Here is a 12,675-nt window from a genome sequence, read left to right on the forward strand (position 1 = left end):
ATGTTTTTATGGGACATTGGAGGATTGATCCATGGATGATCCGAAAATGCGGGAAAACCTGTTTACCAAAAAAAACGTATGTGCAGAAGGCCGTTGCTAGGAAAGCTTAGACTTCCACATCACTGAGGCCTGTTTCGCATCGCTGGGCTATCGCTGGGCCCATTTCACATTGCTGGGCTATCGCGGAGCTGAAAGGCATGATCCCAAAAATGGTCAATGTTCCAGCGATCATGAAAGTTGACACATCGCCAATGCTGGAACATCGCCCATTTTTTGGGCCCTCGCGATCTGAGTGGAAATTCTAGCCCCATGGGTATGTAAAGTAGATATGCTCCATCTGTTCAACTACAACTGTACTTTCAATGAAATATATCCGATTTGCAGGTAGTTCCAAGCAACAGGGGGGCCGAAATTGCCCCTCTCCTTAAGGCTTGTTACCACTGCAAATCAGCGGCCATGCTGCGGAGTGGAGTGGTTTCTGACTTTTTGTGGAATGGCCACTGATAGCCCAATTGCCCTTCCAAGTTTTCCCGGTGGTGTCCCGATCACCCCCCTACTGCTCCGCTGCTGCCGATCTATCTTAAGTGCATCATCACTGTGCACACCACCGATCTATCCCCCCCCGACTGCCCCCCCCCCGATGGCAATATTCCTCTCTGAAAACCTTTGGCCTGCTGGCCGGTGCCAAAGCCAGTCTTTTCCCGATGGTCCAGTGAGGCTGTGGCCTTCTGCAGCGGTGGTGCGGCTTCCCTTAAAGGGGAGGATGCCCTGCCGCTGCCGCCATGTTTTTTTTTTGTCGGCTGAATGCCAGATCGACCCGACAATTATGCCCTCAGGTTTGGCTGGACCGCCAACAGGCAACCTGGCACCCCCTCTTGGGTGCCAGGCCACTGGCCCGGCCGAAACCCTCCCTGGTGGCCCAGTGGGCCGAAGTTTTAAAATCACGAAGGTTCTCCCCTTTAAGTGAAGAGGAGAGCCGTGGTGATGCAACCCCTCTTAACTTCCGCCCTTCAAGTGTACTCACCGCCCCTCTCGTGTAGTCACTGCCCCCATTAAGAGTGACTTCCGGATCCGATTTAAAAACACAGCAAAGAGCGGAATTTTGCTCAAGAGGCAACCTCAACCACAGCTGCGGTAAAAATCATTGAAACAGGGTGCGTGCGCCCCGTTTCGGGTGGGGGGGAAATTTCTACCCCAGGGTCTCTTTCACTGTTGTGTGTAATTATTAACACTTAGTTCATCGATACATAAAAAAGATCAACTCTTGTAAAGTCTGTGCATTCTTAAAATGATATGTATCATCCATTGTCCAGTGGGATATAACAGAGCTTGGTAGCTTCTGGGGATACCAATGAAACACAAGAAACTCTCATCACAAGGTAGCAGATAGGCAGTATCACATGTGGTCTCTTCCAGGTGTCATCTGTGGCTCAGTGGATAGCACTCTTGCCTCTGAGTCAGAAGGTTGTGTGTTTAAGACCTACTCCAGAGACTTGAACACATCATCCAGGCTGGCACTCCAGTGCAGTACTGAGGAAGTACTGCACTGTCGAAGATGCAGTCTTTCTGATGAGACGTTAAACCAAAGCCCTGTCTACCCTCTCAGATAGAAGTAAAAAATCTCATGGCATTATTTGAAGAAGAGTATGGGAGTTCTCCCAGGTGTCCTGGCCAATATTAATCCCTCAACCAATATCACTAAAACAGATTATCTGGTCATTTAAGTCTTTGATGTCTGCTGTATAAAAATTGACTGCTGTGTTTCCTACATTACAACACGGCTACATTGGCTGTAAAGTACTTTGGGACATTCTGAGATTGTCAAAGGTGCTATATAAATGCAAGTTGTTTTATTTATGAGATCGGTGAATTTGCTGCTCCACTTGCTGAGTACTGCACCAGTTGCTGTGACAGTTTCTGGAGGCAGCATCTCTGGCAGTGCAGCACTCACTCAGTACTGCAATGGGAGTGCCAGCCTAGATTACAAATCAGTGTAATCCAACAATAGCTTGGTTGTATAAATTAGAGCATAAAAAGTAATATGACAATATATGTATGTGCAACATGTTAGCTGGAAGTTAGATGATTTTCCAAGAACAATGGCAAAATACAGCAGATGACTTGCTGAAGATAAATACCAGCGCACTGCAGAAGAACTGTTGGCCAGAACAGCAGGGAACACCCATACTCATTGTTGAATAGTGCCATGGGACCTTAAATCCCACTGGATTTAAAGAAGTACTCCAAACAGAATTCCTTTGAATTGAGTTGAACAACAATTGATTCATTACATCATCTTTTAGCAAAGCATCAGAGTATCCCCAATAGTTTCCTCTATCAGCTTTAAATACATTTCAATACAACTCAGTTATGGATTCATTAAAATTAACACGCAGCACAAAAATAATGGAGATTGCAAACTTTGAAACTTCTACTTTCTATGATAATACCCATTCGGCTAGAATTTTGAGACAGAACTGCACAATTCCCCTAAATCTGGTGGACTTGTCAACAATCTACAGTGTAAAACGAGAAATTGTTGAACGACCGTGGGCATACACAGACCCTTTTTCTTCAAAAATAAGCAGCAGGTCCAGACTTCCCACGAAAAACAATAAGGAACGATTCCAAGAATCTGATTAAAGAATGAGAAATGACCACTTGGCCAATCCAGCATGCTATTATCCAGTCCAAACATCAGATTTGCATATCTGAAGAATCAACTGTGCTCGAAGGCAGCTGAACATGGTAATCAACCCTGCACTGTATTACGCTCCTAATCAGTTAGGATTGATGATCTCCGTGGTCTAGAAATGTAAAAAAAAATCCATCTGCCTGCAAGTCATAGGTGATATGTGACTGCACAGCTGTAAAGCAAGACAAAAGATAGGAACAGCCCCAACCTCCATATAATCCAGCTGTGTCCAGTACCAAGGAACAGGTCATTCCCTGTGGTAAATGAAACAATGCAATCCTTCTGATTAAATACACTGCATTCATTCCAGGCTAGTTGAGAAAGATGGATGCAGCTATTATTTATCCTGACATTGCAGATATTTGTGTTTTTTATTTCAGTATGTGCTTATAAATGTGAAGTGCGACAGTTGTAAAGAACGGAGCATTTTCTACTTTGTGACAACTGACTGGATCAGGTACTGGTGCACCATGTATGCCTTGGAACAAGGAGAAGAGTAATTTCCTGGACAGTGACCAAAGCAGTGTACCTCCGACATAGTACAGTGCTCCCATGTTGAGAAGTACGCACTCAATTCAACATTTCAGAGCCGAGGAAAGCCGAGTGTTGAACATTGTAAGGCTTTATGTTGGAAAGACCAAGAATAAGCAAAACTGCACCCGATCAACATATTGGAGCTTTCCTCTTTGCCACATTTACTTTTACAGGATATGGACGACATATCTACTAGCGCAGAAAACATCCCATTGCACTTCACAGACAGATTCTGGGAATGAATGTCGAGCCAGGAGGTGAGAGATTAGGAAATGGGATGGAAAGCTTGGATGAAAAGATGAGTTTTGAGGAGATTCTTAAAGGTAAAAAAGGTAGAGGTGAATCAGAGAAAGTCCCACAGGTCAGTGCCAGAGTTATTGATAGCTCCACTACCAATGGTGTGGTGAATTAATAAAAGAATAAGATTCAGAGAAGGGCTGGAGGAGCTTGGAGAGATAGGGTGAGGTAAAGTTGCAGAAGAATTTACAGACGAGGACATGGGTTTCAAATTTAATAAGTTGAGGAATGGGGAGCCAGTCGAGACCAGTGAGGACTGGGTGGGAAGAAGGTGGGGGAGTAGACTGAGATAGCAAGACAAAAAGTATGAGTGGTAGAGTTTTGGACAAACTCGAGTTTTTGAATGAAGGAAGATGGGTGGCCATCGAGGTAGCACTGGAGTAGTCGAGTCTGGGAATGATGAAATTGTGGATTAGGAGTTCAGCGGTGGAAAAGCTGATGGAGATGCTGACTATAACTAAAAGAGGGAACATTTGCAACATGAATAATGTTATCAACAAGGCTTGGTTATTATGACATATGATGGAAAATTTGTTTTAATTTTTGCCTATTAAAATTTTTTTTTAAATTGTCAAATGTGTGGCCTGAAGTAAGGAAGTACCTTACCTCAGGAAACATTTCATATTTCTTATATCAGCTACAACAACAAATTGTCTTTATATAGCCCTTTAGAGTAGTAAAACATCCCAAGGCGCTTCACGGGAGCATAACTCAGAAAACAATTTACACCAAGCTAAAGAAGGAGACATCAGGACAGGCGATCAAAAGCTTGGTCAAAAAGGTAAGTTTTATGGATGGTTTTAAAGGAGAAGAGTAACCGGAGCAGGTGAGGGAGATGCCAGGGAGGGCTCAGTCACAGTCACCGGGGGAAAGAGTGGATGGACTAATGACTAATGCTAGATACAGTGGGGGGGGGCGGGGGGGAGAGAGGAGAAGGAGGAGGATCGGTGTCAGGTGTGATCTCAGACACAGAGAGGGGAAGGGTCAGTGTCAAGTGTGACCTCAGTCATGTTGTGGGTGGGGTAATTTGTGACCTTGGTCACGGGGTGGGGGGAGATGTGACCTCAGTCACTGGGGGGGGGGAAGGGGGAGGGTGGGGTAAGGTGTGACCTCAGTCACTGGGGATGGGGGAGGTGTGACCTCAGTCACTGAAAATGGGGGGGGGGGGAAGGTGTGACCTTAGTCACTGGGGATTGGGGGGGGGGGAGGTGTGACCTCAGTCACTGGGGGGGGGGGCAGGTGTGACCTCAGTCATTGGGGGGGGAGGGCAGGTGTGACCTCAGTCACTGGGGATGGGGGGGGGGGCGAGGGGGAAGTTGTGACGTCAGTCACTGCGGGGTGGGGGGCTGGTATGATCTCAGTCACTGGGGGTCTGGGGGGGGTAAGGTGTGACCTCCCACTGGGGGTGGGGGGGAATGGTGTGACCTCAGTCACTGGGGGGGGGGGGCGGCAGGTGTGACCTCAGTCACTGGGGGGGGGGGGCAGGTGTGACCTCAGTCACTGGGGGTGGGGGGGAATGGTGTGACCTCAGTCACGGGGTGGGGGGGGGCGGCAGGTGTGACCTCAGTCACTGGGGGTGGGGGGGAATGGTGTGACCTCAGTCACGGGGTGGGGGGGGGCGGCAGGTGTGACCTCAGTCACTGGGGGTGGGGGGGAATGGTGTGACCTCAGTCACTGGGGAGGGGGGGGGGGGGGAGAAGGTGTGACCTCAGTCACTGGTGGTGGGAGGGAAGGTGTGACCTCAGTCATGGCGAAGGGAATGTAGTTGGGACCTCAGTAATGGGAGGCGGGGGGGGTGTGTGCAGCTGTGACCTCAGACACTTGGGTGGGGACCAGGTATGACCTGAGTCACTTGTGAGGGGGCCGGATATGACCTCAGTCACTGGAGAGTGGGCCGGATATGATCTCAGACATGGGGTGTGGGGGAAGGCTCCAGGTGTGATCACTAGGGCGGTGGGGGAGCATGGGGATCGAGTGTCTGAATAGTGTGACATCACATCTGCAGTAATTATATGCACATTTGTTTTACATTTATTTTGTATATAAGCAACTATTAAAATATAGGCTGCTAAAAAATTGCTATGGTGCGCAATCTACATTTGCTGTCCTGGCGCCTCGCTGTGCTACCATCCTGTGTGTCCCCGTATTCGGTTTAGAAAATATGGTCACCCTAGCCAATGGTGGTGCGAAGGAAGTAGGGGTCGGACACAAAGCAACAGTTGAAGGAACACTGAGTTGAAGGAGGGCTGTAGGACATTAGAGAGATAGGGATATCGCTTCTCGGCCTTTTGGCTAAGATCATGCGTAACTGACCTGACAGGGGAGTAACCACCATAACCCCAAGGTGGTTCTCCCTGGATCAGGAAGGTATATGCTTGCTTTTTTGGAAATAGGAGGTGGGTGGGGTGGCTTGACCCATCCACCTCCACGGAGGTGTGTGGGGGGCCTGACCCATCCACCTCCATGGCACGAACCTGGTATTGCAGTACTTCCAGGAACGGTGCAGTGGCTCTAGGCCTTTTGGCTAAGAGCATTGGCGCAGAGTGATCCTTGATGTGTGCAAGGTGACCTCTGGCGTTTGTGATTTGACAAAGAATTGGAACGATTGGCTACGAATTTAAATAAAAAAAATTTTAAAAAATTAGAGAGATAGGGACCACAAGGCCATTAAGCAGTGTTCGGCACTCAAGGTCCTGGACACCCTACGAAAGAAGGAGATGATGGATCCTGTCGGACAGTTCCCTGAGCAGACTGTTGAACTCGTTTGGTAGAATGTCTCATCGCCAGAGCTTTCACACAAGCACCAAGGCGTAGCTTGGTTGGCGGTGAGAAGGGCCCTACCCGTCAGATCCTTCATGCACAGCCGGGGTTTCAGAGACACGGCACTCTGCCCCCGAGTCAGTTGTGGTGCGGACGAGACTGTCATCCATCTCCTTTGGGACTGCCCCTTTGCAAGGCAGGTCTGGAAGGAGATGCAGTGGTTGCTGTCGAGGTTCATCCCAAGCGGTTCTGTAACACAGGACTCTTTGCTCTGCGGACTGTTCCCAGGGACGCACACTGAGACAGACATCATCTGCTGCTGGAGAGCCATCAACTCTGTGAAAGACGCACTTTGGTCTTCCCGAAACTTGCTGGTCTTCCAGAGCAAGGAGCTGTCCACGGCTGAGTGTTGCAGACTGGCACAATCCAAGATCCAGGAGTATGTGCTGAAGGACGCACTAAAGATTGGTGCAGTCGCTGCAAAGACACAATGGGGAAGAGCCACAGTTTAAGGCCCTTCCGCCACGGTAAACCCAGGGGATGGAATCAGAGCCCCCTCAGGCTGTACTTGTTAATCTGCTTGTATACATAGAGCACCATGTACTGAAAAACACCTGTGTTATGCCATGTATAATGAAAGTCTCTGCACTGTTTAGTAACTTGTAAAGAAACGTAAATGTATCCCCATCCGTTCCGTGTACTGCTTTCATCTGCTTAGTGCTACATGTAACGTGATTCGTGATCGGTATTGAAATGTATCCTGGAATGTAATGTAAACCTGTTCTCATCTGCTCCATGTAATACCCCTATTTGCACAGTACTACACGTGATTTATGGATTGTACTAAACTGTACCTTGAAATGAAATGCACGCTAGTGCATTATATGGAACTGCTGTCAGCATCCAAACGAATTGTATGGAATTGCTGACCGCAAGGTACTGAGCTATTTTCCAATGTATTGTGAAAATTTTATATGAATAAAGTATATTTTTGAAAAAAATAAGATAGGGACAGGTGAGACCATGGAGAGATTTGAACATGAATACACATCGTGAGCAATAGAGTGCACCGACAGTCAATGGAAACCTGAATGGTGTTATCATGTCTTGTATGAGAAGAGATCACTGTGGTGGTTCTGCCCATTTAATAAAATAAATTAAAACACCTTCAGAAATATACCTCAAAATGGCTTCACCACATTGTACAGTCAAGCCTCCTGGAAGAACAGCTTGACCATTTGAAAAGGTTTTTATGTTATATATTTGTCCAGTATTCAGTTTTGGCCTCATCAATGAGAGAGAAACAGATGTTAGTCCTGGGGAATAGAATACTTTAACTCATTTTGGGATACAGTCCCAATGTCCAGCACTGGCACTAGCAGCTGCAGATTAAAGTACCCCGCACCCTGCTCAGCAATGTGTCATTACCCCAAGAGTACAACACCTTCTAGTGCACTAGTATGATATTTCCACAAACTATCCAAGTGGACTTTAAGTATGAAATTGGTAATTAAAGACCAAATTAGTGATAAATTATGTGCAGTTTTTCTGCTGTCGGCCCACATTCACCCAGACTGTCTCCTGGTGGGTCAGTGGCGGGTGGACTCCCTGCCGGAGGAGCTCAGGCCTTTTGCCTGGAGCACGACCCATCTCCTCTATCTGGGAGTCTACCTTAGCCCCGACGAGGAAGCCTGGCCGGCGAACTGGCAGGAGCTGGAGGCCAAGGTCGCCGCTCGCCTAGGGCGCTGGACAGGACTGCTCCGAGTGCTGTCCTACAGGGGTCGAGCGCTAGTCATAAACCAGCTGGTGGCCGCAATGCTGTGGTACCGGCTGGTCACTTTGACCCCTCCCCCTGCGTTTGTCGCCAAGATACAGAAGAAGCTGGTGGACTTCTTCTGGAACAACAGGAAGCACTGGGTCTCTGTCGCGGTCTTGAGTCTCCCGCTTGAGGAGGGCGGTCAGTCGTTGGTGTGCGTCAGCGCCCAGCTCGCGACTTTCCGTCTTCAGACCCTGCAGAGATACCTTTACGTCGAGCCCCCTCCTAGGTGGTGTGCTCTGGCGAGGTATTTCTTCCGCCAGCAGCTCGACCTCAATTATGACACGCAGCTCCTGTTTGTGAACTTGGGGGGTGCCAGGACCGCCCTCCGGGAGCTGCCTGTCTTTTACAGGGAACTCATCAGGGTCTGGAACAAAGTCTCCACCAAGCGCAGCTCTCCGCCGGCTGGAGTGGCGGCCGTCCTGCAGGAACCGCTGCTCGGGAATCCGTACCTCCACGGCCGAGGCTTCATGTGGCGGTCGGAAGAGAGGGCTGTGGCTGGTGAGGTGACCAGGGTCAGGGACCTGCTCGATGGCGGAGGAGCGGGCTGGATGGCGCCAGTCACGCTGGCGCGGCGCCTAAATTCTGCCAACGTCCGCCGCGCGGCCGATGCCATCGAGTCGCTAAAAACAGCTCTGGGCCCTGACTCCGTTAGGTGTATCGAGGAGGCTCAAGCACGTGGGGAGATCCCGTCCGAACTGACCCCCGTCCGGACGGAATTCCTCATCGGCGCCAAACCCCGGAACCTCCCTCGGGGGCCGGCGCCTCACAACTTGAGCCGCCTCGGGGAAATCCCCTCCGTGCCTTTCAGTTCCGCGCGGAGGGGTTTCCTGTACGGGCTGCTCCTGCACACCCTCAACTTTGCCATCCTCGCCGGCCGTCCGGACACGCCATGGCGTACCATCTTGCCGTCCGGAGGAGGCGGGGGTCCCCGATGGAGGGCACTCTACGCAGGGGTCCTCCCACTATTCATCGGGGACTTGGCCTGGAGGGTGGTGCACGGAGCAGTGCCGTGCAACAAATTTTTAAGCCGGTTCACGGACTCCCAGGCCGCCTGCAATTTCTGCGGTCTGGAGGAGTCCGTGTTCCATGTTTTTATTGAATGCACAAGGTTGCAGCCCCTGTTCCACTATTTGAAGGGGCTGCTCCTGAAATTCTGGCTGCACTTCAGTCCCACTCTCCTGATCTTTGGGCACCCTGTGCGGAGGGGAGCGGGTAGGTCCGAGGGCCTCCTCGTAGGACTGCTCCTGGGCACGGCCAAGGGTGCCATCAGCCGGTCCAGGCAGCGGGCGGTCGAGGGGGTCGTTCAACCTGACTGCCTGCCTCTCTTCCGCTCTTACATCCGATCCAGGGTGTCCTTGGAGATGGAGCACGCGGTGTCCACCGGTACGCTCGCGGCCTTCCGCGAGAGGTGGGCACCGGAGGGACTGGAGTGCATCATCACGCCCGGCAACCAAATTTTAATTTGATTTTACGTTTTAAAGTTTAATTTGTTTTAATTGCCGGTGCTTTTAGTGTCCCCCTTCCCTTTTATAGGGGGCACTGGGGAAAATTGTGAATTTAGTGCCCAAAAAAAAAAACCAAAAAAGAAAAACACAAAAAAAAAAAGGGGGGAAAAAAAAAGGGCCTTGTAAATGTCTGGAGTGTCACCCAGGTCGGGTGGCACCGTTTAATGTTTTTATGTTTTGCAGGTAAACTTAAAAGAGTTTCACCCAGACTGTCCAGATTTCACACAGGTTTCATGCAGAAAGCAGAGGAATGAGACTCTCATTCGGACAGTCTGATTGCATTCTGACCCAGGTTCTGGGTGACAGTGCAACAAGCTTGCTTCAGCTGCTTCTGTACATTCTTCTTTAAATTTGGACTGTGGAAGCCCTGAGTCTACAAGTTCGCCAGAGACTTGAGCACAAAATCTCGACTGACACTCCCAGTGTAGTACTGAGGGGGTGCTGCATTGTTGGAGGTGACTGCTTTTGGATGAGGCTTCAAACTGAGGCCCATCTACCCTCTCGGGTGGACGTAAAAGATCCCATGGCACTATTGAAAGAAAAGACAGAGAGTATCCCCTGAGGTACTAGCCAATATTTAGCATTCAATCAACATCACTGAAAATAAATAATCTGGTCATTATCACATTGCTGTATGTGGGACCTTGCTGTATGTGGGACCTTGCTGTGCGCAAATGGGCTACCATGTTTCCTAAATTACAACAGGAGTTACACTTCAAAAATACTTATTTGGCTATAAACATTTTGGGATGTTCTGAGGTTGTGAAAAGGGCTATATAAATGCAAGTCCTTTCTTTTACTAGTCTGTGAAAATCATTTAACTGCATTAGTAGAATCTTAATCAATAGATGACTGTTTTATTTCAATTTTGATTTTGATTTGATAACTAGCTTTGGAGCTGTATAGAGAGACTCTGGGTGTGTCTTCATGCACACCAGATAGGTGGATTTACACTGCACAATGGATTGTCCAGTACTGCCCTGCAATATGGGCTGCTGTAAGAATTAAATTGCCCGAAGCCATGCGAAGTTGGACAGTCACTGCATACATAAGGACACGTGTGATTGATGGGCCAGAAAAGACCAGCTGATCCATCAAGCCTCCATGATGACTGGAGCATCGTGACTAGACACTTCCTTGCTCTTCACCCCCTCCGTCCACCAACGCCCCCGCCCCTCCACCCCCCCACCTCCCACGCGCCCCCCCCCCCACCAACCTGCAGCCATGCAATCTCCTGGAAGAGTCAAAAAACAGAAAAAAACCCAGGGCCAATAAGGGAAAAAATAGTGGAAAATTCCTCTCCCACCCCCTCAGGCGATTGAAGCCAGTCCAGATTTTCATAGGCCGACGAGTTATTACTGAAACATGTTTAACATTTCAAAAAACAAACTGCCTGTAAGATAGGTCAGAGATTCCTGCAAGATCACGCAAAGTAAACGATTTTTGTGTCTCAAAAGAAACATCTCTTTTTATGGAGCTAAACGGCCATTACATTCACTAGCTCTTCCAGATAGCTTTATTTATTTTGATCTCAATAATATAAATATAATTATTAAAATGGAAGCCAGCAGTGCCACTAACATCCTCTCTTCTGAATAAGCACAGAAAATTACTTCTGCCCTATGTTAACACAGTAGATTTTCTAGATGGAACTAGACCCAATTAGTTGAAGAGAAGACCTGTCATCTGTGCCACTTTAAGATTCAAACATTACAAATAATTATAATGATCTTTAACATCCTATTACTTTATTTTCTACATCTGCTCATGCCTCGCTCTATCTTTATTTAAAACATCATAGGAACATTAGTACAAAAGCAAAATACCGTGGATGCTGGAATCTGAAATAAAAACGGAAAATGCTGGAAATTTCATCCCTTTTGTTTCTCTAATCTCACCTGTCTTCCACCCTTTCCTTCTGTCCTTTCAGTGCTCCTTAATAATCTGTTCTTTTTGAACATTCGCCAGTTCTGACGAAGGGTCATCAAACTGAAACGTTAACTCTGTTTTTCTCTCCACAGATGCTGCCTGACCCGCTGAGATTTCCAGCATTTTCTGTTTATATTATCGGAACATTAGTAGCAGGAGTAGGCCATTCAGTCACTTGAGCCTGTTCCACCATTCAATTAGATCATGGCTGACCGGTATGTCAATTCCATTTACCCGCCTTTGTTCCATAAACCTTAATACCCTTACCCAACAAAAATCCAGCACTCACAGTTTTGAAATTTTCAATTGACCCAGACTCAACAGCTTTTTGGGGATAGAGTTCCAGATTTCCACTACCTTTTGTGTAAAGAAGTGCTTCCTGACATCACCCATGAACAGTCCAGCTCTAATTTTAAGGTTAAGCCCCTTTGTTCTGGATTCCCCCACCAAAGCCTATAAAATCCATTAATCATCTTAAACACCTTAATTAGATCACCCCTTAATCAGGGAAGCTCCCCCAATGGGCCCATGGGTGAGTGTAGGGATGCAGAGACTTGTTCTTGGGATTTGATTCCTCACCTGTAGTGAGTTAGTCAACCTCAGCATGGGCGGTGGTCGGGGCACTACCAACTGGCCTCAGTGGTTTGGGGTGAAGAAGTGAAGAAATGAGCTAGAGTTCTCACACCTGATCATCAATCAGCCACACTCTCTGCAAATTGTACTTGTGTGGATACCAGGTGAAGATAGCATTGGGTTTGTTTGTGATTGCTCATCTCTTCATCACCCCGTCCACTCCCCAACATTGTAGAGTATGCTATACTCAGTGTCTCGGATCACAAATAATGAATGACCACTTGGGACTACTGGTTGTGCGGAACTGTATTCCAGCACCAGTCAATGGGGGAAGTAGGAGACCCATTAGTATGAGGGTACTGAATGCTATCAAGAGAGCTATGGCACCTTTCTGAAATATCAGAAATGGGGGGAAGAACGAGATTTCCTCTGGTCATAGTGTATTAGTGATGATTTCCTGCGATTGCTACTGCCAGTGGAATTGAAAACAGGCTCCTGTAGAACCAGCTAACATAGACAATTCCCCCACTAAATTTATGATGTTATTATGGCCCCAAGTTTCC

General features: G+C 48.1%; 1 protein-coding gene and 1 pseudogene across 3 annotated transcripts in view; one reads left to right on the forward strand and one right to left on the reverse strand.

Annotated features, from left to right (window-relative positions):
- The window catches only part of LOC139264313 (catenin delta-2-like), a 1,401,072-nt gene that overhangs the window by 444,649 nt on the left and 943,748 nt on the right, over positions 1-12,675 (reverse strand). The window lies entirely within an intron of this gene.
- On the forward strand, positions 5,799-6,037 carry LOC139264858 (U2 spliceosomal RNA; annotated as a pseudogene).

The sequence above is a fragment of the Pristiophorus japonicus genome, chromosome 5 (genome assembly GCF_044704955.1).
Source record: "Pristiophorus japonicus isolate sPriJap1 chromosome 5, sPriJap1.hap1, whole genome shotgun sequence".
Taxonomy (NCBI): domain Eukaryota; kingdom Metazoa; phylum Chordata; class Chondrichthyes; family Pristiophoridae; genus Pristiophorus; species Pristiophorus japonicus.